The sequence below is a fragment of the Euprymna scolopes genome, chromosome 46 (genome assembly GCF_053919585.1).
Source record: "Euprymna scolopes isolate OS-2025 chromosome 46, ASM5391958v1, whole genome shotgun sequence".
Classification (NCBI taxonomy): Eukaryota; Metazoa; Mollusca; class Cephalopoda; order Sepiida; family Sepiolidae; genus Euprymna; species Euprymna scolopes.
In genome coordinates, this window is record NC_136527.1 from 81,400,323 (window position 1) to 81,413,070 (window position 12,748).

The following is a 12,748-nucleotide window of genomic DNA, read 5'->3' on the forward strand; positions in this document are numbered from 1 at the left end:
AAATATTTTTCTGCCAATTATCACTGCGAGCTGATGGAACCGAATGAAGGGACACTTTATGCCAAACCCAGACAGTCGAGTCAGAGTAGACCAGCACCGCAATTGCTTGATCTGTCGTTAAACCATTGATATGATTTTTGTGCACTTTGCACTTGAAATTTGTAAATCGTCGTGAATTATCAATATATATATATATATATATATATATATATATATATATATATATATATATATATATATATTGTCTGTATTTTTGAGATGAGGTGTTTTCATTTATTGAGATTGTCGGACTGACTTCCTCATCTTGGTTGTTATAGTCACAACGTTGCGTCCGTTTTGCCATCCGGTCTTCATCGGGTGTTTTGTATCGAACTGGGGAACCGTTCGTTAGAAGTCTCGAACCCACCCCTTTATTATTATTACGGGGGTACCGTTCGGACTCCAGCTAGTAACATTCAAAACAGAGAATCAGCAACTATGTCCCAGAGCCTAGCTGGAGTCTGAACACGGTACCCCCGTAATAATAATAAAGGGTTTGGTTCGAGACGGTTCCCTAGTTCGATACAAAACACCTGATGAAGGCCGGAGGGCAAAACGGGCGAAACGTTGTGACTATAACAACCAAGATGAGGAAGTCAGTCCGACAATCTTATATATATATATATATATATATATATATATATATATATATATATATATATATATATATATATATATATGCATAGATCATCGTATAACGATTAGATCAATCTCTAACTGACGTAAATGAACATTTAAAATTAAAATGTTTAAATTCAACGTTATTTCACCCGCTTAATCGTAGTTGAATGGATTAGGCCTTCGCTAATCGAGCCAGAGATGTCTCATGTTGTCACGGGGCTTGAATCGTTCAACTGGTATTAATCGTCATACCCTGCACTGAAGATTCCTGAAAGAATGAAACACTAGTGTCTGTAGGTATTTAATTATTATAGTAAAAAATAATGACAGCCCTTTAAGAAATTCGTTTCTTATCGTTGAGTACTTTCAGTTGAATTAAAGTCGGTCAATTCAGCTCATGGGCGGCAAAAATAGTTTTCCAAGCCGATTTATAATTTTTTTTTGTAGGTTTCCGACTATTTTTGGATTGCATTTGAAAGATTAGAGACTAAAGTTAATTTCCTAAAGGAAAATATATTTGTACATGTGAAAAAAAAAGTTATGAAAAATATTTTCACGGTGAGCTACCCAATTCAGCTAAAGTTTGAAGTTAAATACATTCATTGTAAAAAATATTTAAAAGATAAATATTAGTTTTCTGAGTCTATTTCAAAGATGGTTAGTAAAGTAAAGTCCTAAGATATTGAATTAAATAAAAATTTAAAAAAAACACCTTGTTTGTGCAGGAAAAAAAAATAATTAGCAGCAGCAGTAGCAATTAACAGAAAACAGCAAAAACAGTCAATTATGTAAAATACTTAATTCTGATTGGTTAAAAGCTCGAAATTTGATTGGTTACTGTAATCCAACTTCAACCAATCAAAAAACAGTCGGCCTGGGTGGCAGCTGATCAATATTTAATGGAAGACCCAAACTTCTCCAGGAGCTTACCAAAGAGAAGAGAAGAGGGGAGACAGCATTTTGACATCACCAACTTGGCAGACGACAAATCTGCATCTAAAGTTTAGGATCAACAAATCCATGAAACGCATCTGAACAACTGCCCCGTCAAACGTGAATTGAATAATATTTCCACGTCAAATAGATGACAAGACTGTTAAATTGTCTTCTTTGAATATTTTCATTGAAAACCAAACTCTAAACTCTTATTCTTCGATATTGTTAACATCTTCACCATAAAAGAATCAAACATATTGACAGTTTAAATACGTCAAAATCTCCTTCATAAACGTTTTCTATTTTCGTTGTTTTGTGTACGTTAATTACTATGCGCTCCAAATCATACCTTGTAAAATGAAACTACAAAACAGTAAAAAAAAAAAAAAAAAAAGGAAAAAATAAATTAAACTTGAATCATAGCCAGAAATTGACGGTTTAAATACTTCAAAATCATTGAAAACCAAACCTGGGTTTTATACCTTCATTTTTTCTTTTCTTAATAAATTGTATATAAAAATGAAATTTACAAAATATATATCTTCATATTTTGTTCATTTTTTAATAAATTGTATGATAAACAAAATATTATTTTACAAAATAAATCGAAATAAAACTAAAGTATTGACAAATAAAATGTATTAAAAAATTAATTTAAAAAATAAATCATCACATTTTATTATTTTTTATAAATTTTATTTAAAAGAAAATAAATTTTACAAAATGAAGGTTTATTCAAAACCTTAAGTATTGACAAAAATAATCTCAACTTGATAGAAAAACAATTCGGCACACTTAAACGGACATTTTTACACAAGGAACAAAATAATGATTACACCGTTTTACAATGACTTAAATCCATTGTTCCTTAGCAGTTGATTTTCTTTTTAAATAATTTCACGTTTAAATCGTGTTTTCCATCTTTTAATTTTGATTGTTTTATATTTTCATATATTTTATTTCTTAATGAATTGAACACACAAAACAAAAGTTGTATCAATTTACTAAAGAAATCCTAACAAACAAAACATTTTTTTCTGTTTTGAACACAAAAGAAAAAAACGAATTTATCCCGATTTTTTTTTAATTCCTGAAATGAAAAGGTAAGTTTTTTTTGTTATTTTTTACTTTTAAACAATTTAAAAATTCAATAACTTTGAAAACAATTTTAAACATTTATTTTTATTGCAATTCAAAAAAAAAAAAAACATGAAAAAATTACGAAAACTCATTGAATTGAACAACTGCTTTTGTATTTTTAGTAAAAAAAAAAGTCTATCACTATAAAGTATGAATGTTGATTTAATCTAAACGTTGAAATCTTCATTGTCTACTGTAGGACATCTAAGAAAAATGCAATTTTATCCAACCTTTTTAAAAAAGTTACTTTTACCTATAAATAATTTTCACTTGTAAAATTTTCGTAATTTTTTAAAAATATTACTATTTTCGATATATTAGTTAAGTACGTAATAATGTTTTTGCTTAAAACGACATGATTTAAAAAATGGATCGAGTCTATCTTAAAGAAGCACCAAAAAGCTACAATAATTATATTATTTAACCTGACATTTACGTTTTTGTATATATATATATATATATATATATATATATATATATATATATATATATATATTACATTTTCACCACAAACAAGGCATATTGCCACTTTAGTGTGGGGAGCTACTATCAGGGGCAACAGCTACTGGGGTACTATGTAGGGATTTGGGCAGCAAGATGTCGGTTCACGTTGCACTTGAACTTCTGCACGTCAGTAGAGTTGGGGAAGCAGGGACCTGGAATAGAATTCCAAAGTCTAGCGGATCTGGGGAAGAAACTACTGGAGTAGAAAGGTCTTTTACATCTAGGGATCTCTACAGTGTGGGGATGGGATTTTGCAGCCTGTCAGGTCTGTCGAGGGTGCTCACGTCGTGGGGGCACAAGTGCTTGCAGATTGTTAGAGCATTCACCATTAAAATACTTGTAGAACAGGCAGAGGGATGCAACGCTTCGTCGATGGGACAGAGGCTGAAGCTTAGATGCCAGTTTAGGGCCTATCAGATTTGCGACTCTCTTTTGAACCTTGTCAAGGAGCGAGAGACTAGCAGCCGATGCACCAGCCCAAATATGACAGCAATACTCCATACATGGGGGAATGGTGGCCTTATAGAGGTACAGGATACTTTCGGGTGTTAGTAGTTTTCTTGCACGGTAGAGAGAGCCCACCTTCCTTGCAGCGGCCCTGGCAATGCCTTCAATGTAATTGTTCCAACTGATGTTTCCTGTGAATTTTAAGCCGAGGAGTTTAAAAGATGTACTCTCAGATAAAGAGTCGTTGGCCATTGATATAGGTGGTAGAGAAGGTTTCTTGTAATTATTGAATGACACTAGTTTAGTCTTGGCAGCATTGAACGTGACCATCCATTTTTGTCCCCATTCCACTACAGATTGGCGGTCATCCTCTAGTGCTTCTGCCATTTCTTTAGATATGTGTTCATTTGTTTTCCTGCCGTGCCTGTTATAGAGTGTGGTGTCATCAGCATATATACCCATCTTAGAGGCAATTTTGTCTGGGAGGTCATTTATGAATATCAGGAACAGTAGAGGTCCAAGGATAGACCCCTAGGGCACTCCTGCATTTATATCATATTGTTTAGATGTACGAATGTCGAGGACAACCTGGATTTTTCTCTTATCTAAGAAGGATTTAATTTATGTTAAGTATTCTACCAGTGATGCCGTATGATCTGATTTTCCTGAGGAGACCCTCATGCCACACCCTGTCAAAAGCCTTAGATATATCTAGAGCTACCGCTCTGCCCTCCCCCGCTTTGTCAAGTGAATGGTATATACGTTCAGAGATTACAGTAAGGATGTCTCCTGTGGAACGGGCTTGTCTAAATCGATATTGTTGGTCAGTCAGTAGTTTAGCATCTGTAAGGTGATGAACTAGAGCATGGTTAATTAAGGTCTCATATATATTGGCAAAACGTGGGAGGAGGCTAATGGGGCGATAATTTAATGGGTCAGTTCTTTCGACAGAATTCTTGAATACTGGTACCACACAAGCAGTTTTCTAACATCCTGGAAAGCAAAATTCATTAAGGCATTTGTTATAGAGTTTGGATAGAACTGGAGTTACTTTGGCTGAGCACTTTTTTAATAGCACAGCTTGGATGAGATCTGGTCCACATGCTTTTGAAGTGTCGAGGTTTTTATGATAGCATGCACCTGAGTAGGGGTGATTTTCAGATCGTCTAGCGTGGCATCTGTCCGCATAGGAAATTCAGGTAGAGGGTGGTTGGAAGGGTGTAGTGTTTAATTTGAGGCAAACCGACTGGCAAGCATGTTAGCCTTTTCGGCTGCTGAGCAAACAACCTCGTGATTGTTGGTTAGTGGGGGAATTGTTGATTGCTTATTGTTTACTACACTGTTATAGATTTTTCAGAAGTCATGAGTTCCTAGTTTTTGTGCTTCAATGCATTTTTTAGTGGTTTCTGTCAATTCTATCTTAGCTGTCGCTATTTCTTTCTTAACGTTACTTCTAGCTTCTATGTACTTCTGTCTGTTTGAACTGGACTCATGTTGGTTAAATCTGCGGTATGCATGCTGCCTTTGAGCAATGGCAGTTGCGCAAATCGAAGGAAACCATTGGGGAGAGTGGGGCTTGCTAAAAAATTTCCGCATGGGAACATGCACTTCGATTGCAGTTTTGAACCATTCAGTGGTCTCGTTTGCGCATTGTTCAGCAGGAAGAGAAAAAATATTTGCCCATGGGGCATCTCTGATAAGATCTCTGATGGCTTCCCAGTCAGCCTTTTTATAATATCTCGTTGTTTTGAGCACTGGTTAAATTAGTTCTAAGCCCACGGATATTTGTGAATGCAAGCCTCAAGGGAGGGGGCAAGTTGGATTTGTTTGACCCTAAGCCTGGTTTAAGCTTATTTTTTAGATTGTACTGTCTTCATATTTTTTTAAAGAGTTTCAGTTTAGGTAAGGGGGAGCTGAACAAGAGGTTATGCAGAGCATCAGACATGCATCACAAGTAGACCATCAGCTGACCTTTCTTCAATTAGGACTGTGGCCTCAGGAAAGCCCACCAGGGATGAGTGCAGGGTCCCTTTCCATGCGCAACATGGCACTACAAACATCCTGATATTATACAACTGTTGATGGAGCAGCCGCTCTAAGCACTACCAAAGAGTTAGGGCCCCTGTACTACTAGTCATAAACAGCAGGCAGTAACTGTCAATCCAGTACCCTCAACCCATCAGAGGAAGGTCAACCCAATCTAATTGCTCATGCATATATGGTACTCAAGCACTCTCAAGTGCCCAGCTTTAGGGGTGGGTGTGTCGGGAGTGGGGAGACGGCGTTCATTGCCCTAGACAAGAAACAAGATCTACCACTGTGTGTTTCTGTCGAATCACTGTGATAGTGTCTCTGACCCTGACTAATAGGCAAAGAAGGAGTATGGAAGCCGGGCGATAGACAGAACCTATCTACTCTTTAAGCAATTTAATAATAAAAAAATTCTCCCACTTTATCTGTGCCTAAATCAAAACGTAGATTCCATGAACAAAGCTTCTTTCTTAGAACTGCACGCCTATGGAACTCTGTTCCGTCTGCCTGCTTCCCACCTGACTACAACTTGGATGTCTTCAAGTCCAACGTTAACAAATTCCTAACGAACTGCCCCTCTAAGTAAACACTTCATCAAATCTCCACACTTACATACTGTACTTGTAATAACCCTTATCCCTGAGTGGCTTCCGGGCCTTGATAAGTAGTGACCACCGTGTAAATAAAAAAAAGGTTTGCAAACTGGTAATTTGTTTGAGTCACCAGCTCTAGGAAGGTTGTCATCCAAGACTGAAGAGGCGTCTCTCCCCTATGGTTTAGTTTCAGAGTTTTCCTTCTCCTAGATGAAGATCTACTGGGTCCGTCAGTACTGAGAGGGTTTGCTCCTCGCCTGGGAGGTGACTTGTTTGTAGTAGACAGTTCCACAGAACAAAATATTCTTACCGTGTCGAGACAGAAAGAACATGTGAAATTGCTCCAGAAAAGGTTTAATATTTATGAAGCAATTCTGGTTTCTGATTGGTTGGTAGCAGAACGTGAATTAATTTGATTCGTCAGTTCTTAGCAGCATCGTTTATAAATAGAATTGTCCGACTGTGTGAGATCATACGCCATTACAACTCTGTTTTGATGGGATGTGTCTCCTAGCGGCTTCGGCTGCAGGGAGACAGGGTAGTACAAGTCAAGGATTCGTCACTTGACACTCAGCCGAACAGGTGAGGGGCCGGGAACCGGCCCAGCACCTGTTGGACTGAGGTACACTGCCTGGATAATACCTAGGAGGTCCACCCTCCCGGGCCTTGCCACCGGGCTTTCCGGTGGGGCCAGTTGATTGCTTGCTGCCTGAGGCGCCCCGACCGGGGAATGCCGACAGGGTTACTCAGACAATTTTTAAAATTGCAGGAGTGCCTCTCCTTTAAGGGAGCCTGCGGAGTTCCCACTTTCCAGGCCTTATGCCAAATATTGCCGATGTGGGCGGCAATTAAATAACTACCCCATTACAACTCCAAAATATTGCAACAGATGATTACTATGATATTTTTCATTGACTACTGTATACTTGTTAATCATTCTCCTCGAATGGCCTCTTGGCCTTGATAAGTGATGACGCCTATGTAAAAATATTTTACAGATAGAATTCATCACTGTATTTCCTCCACAATTTTCTCTCAACTTCGGGCCTGCCTCTCACCAACAGGCTTTTTATTTAAAAAAAAATAACTGACTGCATGTCATTTTCATATGTGTGCAGTAGGCGGTGTGTTCTTGTGCGATTCCATGACACTACACCTTATAAAAGCACAGCTGCGATCTTTAATCTCTCTCTCTCTCAGATCCCACATGAAGGTGAGTTCTATAGCCACAGCGAATTTTAATTAATAATATTTTAACCTCTTCATTTTTATAGAATGTAAAACAAAAACTAAATACTTTTTTGTAAAATATCGAATATGAATTTGAATATTAACATTTAAGAAAGCCAACAACAATATGTTTACTGTACATTTCTTGGTCTTTTGGCTAGGAGCAAAGTGTAGTATCTGTTCTGATACTATACTTCACCTTTTCTGACCTCGATCAGTGGAGCAGGAATCCTTCTAGATTGAGGCAGCTTTTATTTTTGTTATTTGTGTTCTTATTTAGAGTGCTCCTCTTTGGGGAGCTAGATTTTCCCCACATTAAAAACACACCTTATGCCTAACTCTGCTCTCGTGGGGAGGAAAGTAAATAGGAAAAATATTTTTATTGTATCTTTTTTTAATAAATTAGTTGGTGAAATTTTTTTCGAACAGTTAACAACACGTGGGCTTTTATACTCCTTAAGAAACGTAAAAAGCCAAAATATATATTAGCCCCCCCCTCCTCACTAATTGCTGAAAAATTAGAAATTGCAGCTAATTACATGCCTGGTTGATCACTAACTGGCCATGAAGTCAGTGTTCATTTTATGTTTAATTTATATAGGAAAGTGATCTCCTCTAAAACCTAAAATATTTATTATTTTTTAATTACTTCAGTTCGTATATTTTAAGGATGTTGAAATATGAAAGCCTTCAAAAGGTACAAATTGAAGATTTAGGGGAAAACTATGCTCGGTTAGATAGTAAAGATTTACAAAAATATTTTTTTATTTCGATTTTTTGTATAACAGAAATGTATTTTGTTTGTGTGAAGGTAGCGTATTTTTAATAGACAATTTTTAATTGATCTATTTTTTGATGGTACAATTTTTTAGAGCAATGTACCGACAACTCTTTTTTTAATTTCTAGAATTATTAACTACTTGTACAACAGAACTTATGTAATTAGTTTGGTTACAATTGTTTAATGATAGAGAATTGCAGCGTCAGTTTAAAAATGTTTCAGCAGCCAATGGTTAATTATAAAATAAGTTTCCTGCATATTTAACATGTACAAATGTCTAGACCAATACATAATATTGTATGTGATTTCTTTCACTAAAAATTTGAATTTTATTTTAATTGCAAATATATTTATTATGAATTGAAATGTTTTACTTTTTACAAATCTTCAAAAACATTTTTAACAATGAATTCGTTTCGCAACTATGGCAGTCGATTAACACACACGTCAAACTTCTACTCACACTGATGCAGTTGATACACACGCTTCGATCTTCTGAACATACTCCTTTTATTGTCCAAGCGTTCGTCATCAGCCAATCGGCGGCCAGAAAAACAGTCACGTGAGGCCTGACGTCATTACTCAATAATCTTACAAAAACCACAGTCGCCATTTTTAATTTCTGCCCTCCCTGTGATCCTCCCAGCAGGTAAGACAACACACACAGACACGTGGTCGCTTTCTTTCTTCATTCTGTTCTACTTTACAAACAAATTCCCTCCACATGTTCGAATGCTTTTCTAAATAACTTTTTCTTTAACTAAAAGTTACGCAAATCTTTTGAATAGGGTGCTCTTGAATTGACTTCCCTTTAAAAGAGGTTCTTAAAAATGAAAACAAATATATTGTCCAACTAACAGTAATAAAACACAGTCTGAAAGATCTGAGTTTTTTAAAGTTAAGCAGTTTCGAACTGTGTCAGGAGTTATTATTATGGACTCATAAGGAGCTTTCACACGGGTTATCAAAGATATTGAATACAAGCTGTGGTGTCCCCTGGAATCTGAGTGACAACAAGTCTCCCCAGATTTTCTAGTACTCTCCGCGTTCGATAACATTTGCAAATCAATTTGCATTATCGCAACAGCTGCTTTCCATTGATTTCTCATTGGCAGTGGCCATTGGTCTTTACTGGAATTTGAGTGGCAATAAGCCTCGCCAAGGTCCCAGTTCTCTTCGCACTTACACAGTGGAGGTCTTGTAAGTGCTCACTCCTAGATCTTTCCTTCTTCCTTGGCGACTTGACTATTTAGTTTCACTTTTTTGGGGGACAGTGATGTAGTAATGGTGTATGGAGTTAGAGAATGTATATGCATGCTGCTTCAATATTCTTGGTTCCATGCAGCACTTCATGTTTTGTCTGTGTAGAAGTTTGTCTGGTCTACACTTTTGGTTCGTCTGTGTTAAGTCTCCACATTCAAGTGTTTTCCTTAATATTTCAGCTGTTTTCATTATTGTTGTTTGCTGCATTTTTTAGTTCTTCCTCTGATTCCAATTTCTCCCATTCTTTTTTTGTTTGCTGTATTTTTCTAGTTAGTTCTCTGATTCCAATTTCTCCCATTCATTTTTCAAAGTTGTTCGGGTTTGTTCCTAGTGCTCCTACTATTATAGGTATTATTTTGATTTTCTTCATCTTCCATATCCCTTTCAGCTTTCTTGTTAATTATTACGGCATCTGGTATTATTCTGTGGTCAGCTGAAATTATTATTATTATTATTATTATTATTATTATTATTATCTATATATTAATACGATATCATGTGTTTTATTTTTTGTGTCACGCTTACATCCGGGTTACTGTTGTTTAATTGTTACAGACTTCCATTTCTTGTAATAAATAATTTTACCAAGAATCTTCATAAGTTTTGGTTTCGGTTTTGAGTATAGCTGATGGCACTTCAGTAATATATTTTTATAAATAATTTTATCAAATATTCTTAATAAGTTTTGGTTTCATATTTTCACTTTCAATTTAAGCTGATGCACCCAAGTCCTATTGATATATTTTTTATTTTTGAAATCGCAACTTTATAATATATAAAATCGTTAGAACATTAACTCTATAATAATATATACGAAATCTGCAAGAATAAAAATATATTTAAGCATAAATTATGACCGGGCTAGGTCAGGCGTCCCTGCTAACTTAGATAAATACTTTTGCAGTTTTAATAAAAGAGCTACAAAAATATCAGAACGATTCCGGTTATGCTGAACATTTACAGAATGCCAACATCAATATATTACATATGAATAAGTCCCCTGTGATGTAAAGGTGTTTTATTTTGTCTTAAATTTTTTTCGACCCGCCTCAGCGTAGTATAAACACCCCTAACTTTCGGAATAAACACCCCCAACCTCAAAGTCGTTCTTAACATAAAGAAATAGGGGTGTTTATTCTACAACCTGTTCTTAGAATGAGGAGGTTGGGGATGTTTATACAATGCTAGGGCAGTTATCATGTGGCATTGTAATTGACCCAGCTTTATGTTAAGTCAGCAGCAGCAGAACCCGAGGATATGTAGTGTTTGTATTATTTTATTGGCAACGCTCGGCATTATTTGGCTGTTAATGGCATAGTCTGGGAGAAACTGAGCAAACGCTGAGTTACGTCTGGATCAATATCTGCATGAGTACAGTTTTTTTTGTTATATTTTTACAAACTTTTTATGATTTAAATACTTATTGATATTAATTATTTTACAGTTTGTTTGTGTTGTTTTTACTTAAGCAAATATATTTAATTTTTTTACTTAAGCAAATATAATTAAAAAATTTTACTTAAGAAAATATAATTAAAAAAATTTACTTTAGCAAATATAATTAATTTTTTTTACTTTAGCAAATATAATTATTTTTTTTTACTTTAGCAAATATAATTATTTTTTTTTTACTTTAGCAAATATAATTATTTTTTTACTTTAGCAAATATAATTAAATTTTTTTACTTTAGCAACTATAAATAAAACAAATTTACTTTAGAAAATATTCTTAAATTCTTTACATTAGCAAATATAATTAAAAAAATTTTCTTTAGCATATATAATTAAAAATTTTTACTTTAGCAAATTAAATGAAAAAATTTCTACTTTAGCAAATATAATTCAAAAAATTACTTTAGCAAATATAATTAAAAACTTTATTTTAGTAAATATAATTAACATTTTTTTATTTTAGCAAATATAATCATTTTTTACATTTTATTTAGCAAATATTATGAAAAAACAATTTGTTTGTTTGAGCATGAACACAAATTTTACATCATATTAATTTTCAGGGATTAATACCAGAACAAAACTATTGACATTCTTTCAAATTGTAATAGATTTACTATATGAACCAGTCAGACGCATTTTTCTGTGAAAAGATATCTCTTTAGATTCAGGAAGATTGAACTTTCTTTATGATTTACCGCCCCCCTCAAACCACAGTTCTAAAATTTGTAATGTAAGACCAATCGTTTTTCCTTTGTAGAGAAAAAGAAGCATGCTTTCAACACATGATCATGGTGACCAGGTGCAGCGACTGAAACGTTGTAATAATAATACAAATATAAGAATAATAGTTTGATTAATCAAAATAAATTATATTTTGTTTACAAACAAGTCTTACATGGAGAAATACTAATTATATTTTGTTTACAAACAAATATTACATTAAGAAGTATTATATTTTGTTTACAAACAAGTCTTACATGGAGAAGTCCTAATTATATTTTTGTTTTTACAAAATATTACATGAAGAAGTCCTAATTATATTTTGTTTTTTGAACAATAACAATTTGTTCATATTTTTTAAGATTATGTTAAGAAATTAGATAATACTGCATGAAATCTATTTTATATATTTATTTTATATTTTCAGAGTTTGCAGCAATCAACAGAAATCAGTTATCTGATAAGAATGGATCTTCAGTTTCCGTTGATGATATAGGAAAATCATAACATATTTGGAATGTCCATATATAAATTTTGTGAAAATATCAGAAAGCAAAGAAATCATAGACCTGTGAAACATGTGACATCAAATTTGATGCAAAGTAATTCAAAACATTGTTCTTGTTACGTGTATGAATTCCTTTCCATATAGCATTACCATCAATGTAAAAACTGTTGTTTAAGAAAAATACAAATTTTATCAATTAAACAAAATAAAAATCCGCTTAAACTAAAATTAGTAAAATTTACGGTTGATAAAATGAAAATATATTTTACTAACAAAAATTAAAAAATGTTTATGTTTTAGAGTTTGTTTGATTTTTTCGAAATAAACTAAAAATCGAAAAATGCATGAAAAATGATTATGCAAACAATCATAAAAGAAAACTTGAAGTCTAAGGCGAAACAAGAAAAATCTTTCTGTAAAAATCTGGTATATCAAAGACCAACAGTTAAGTGAAATAGAAACAAAGGGAAAAGAAAAACA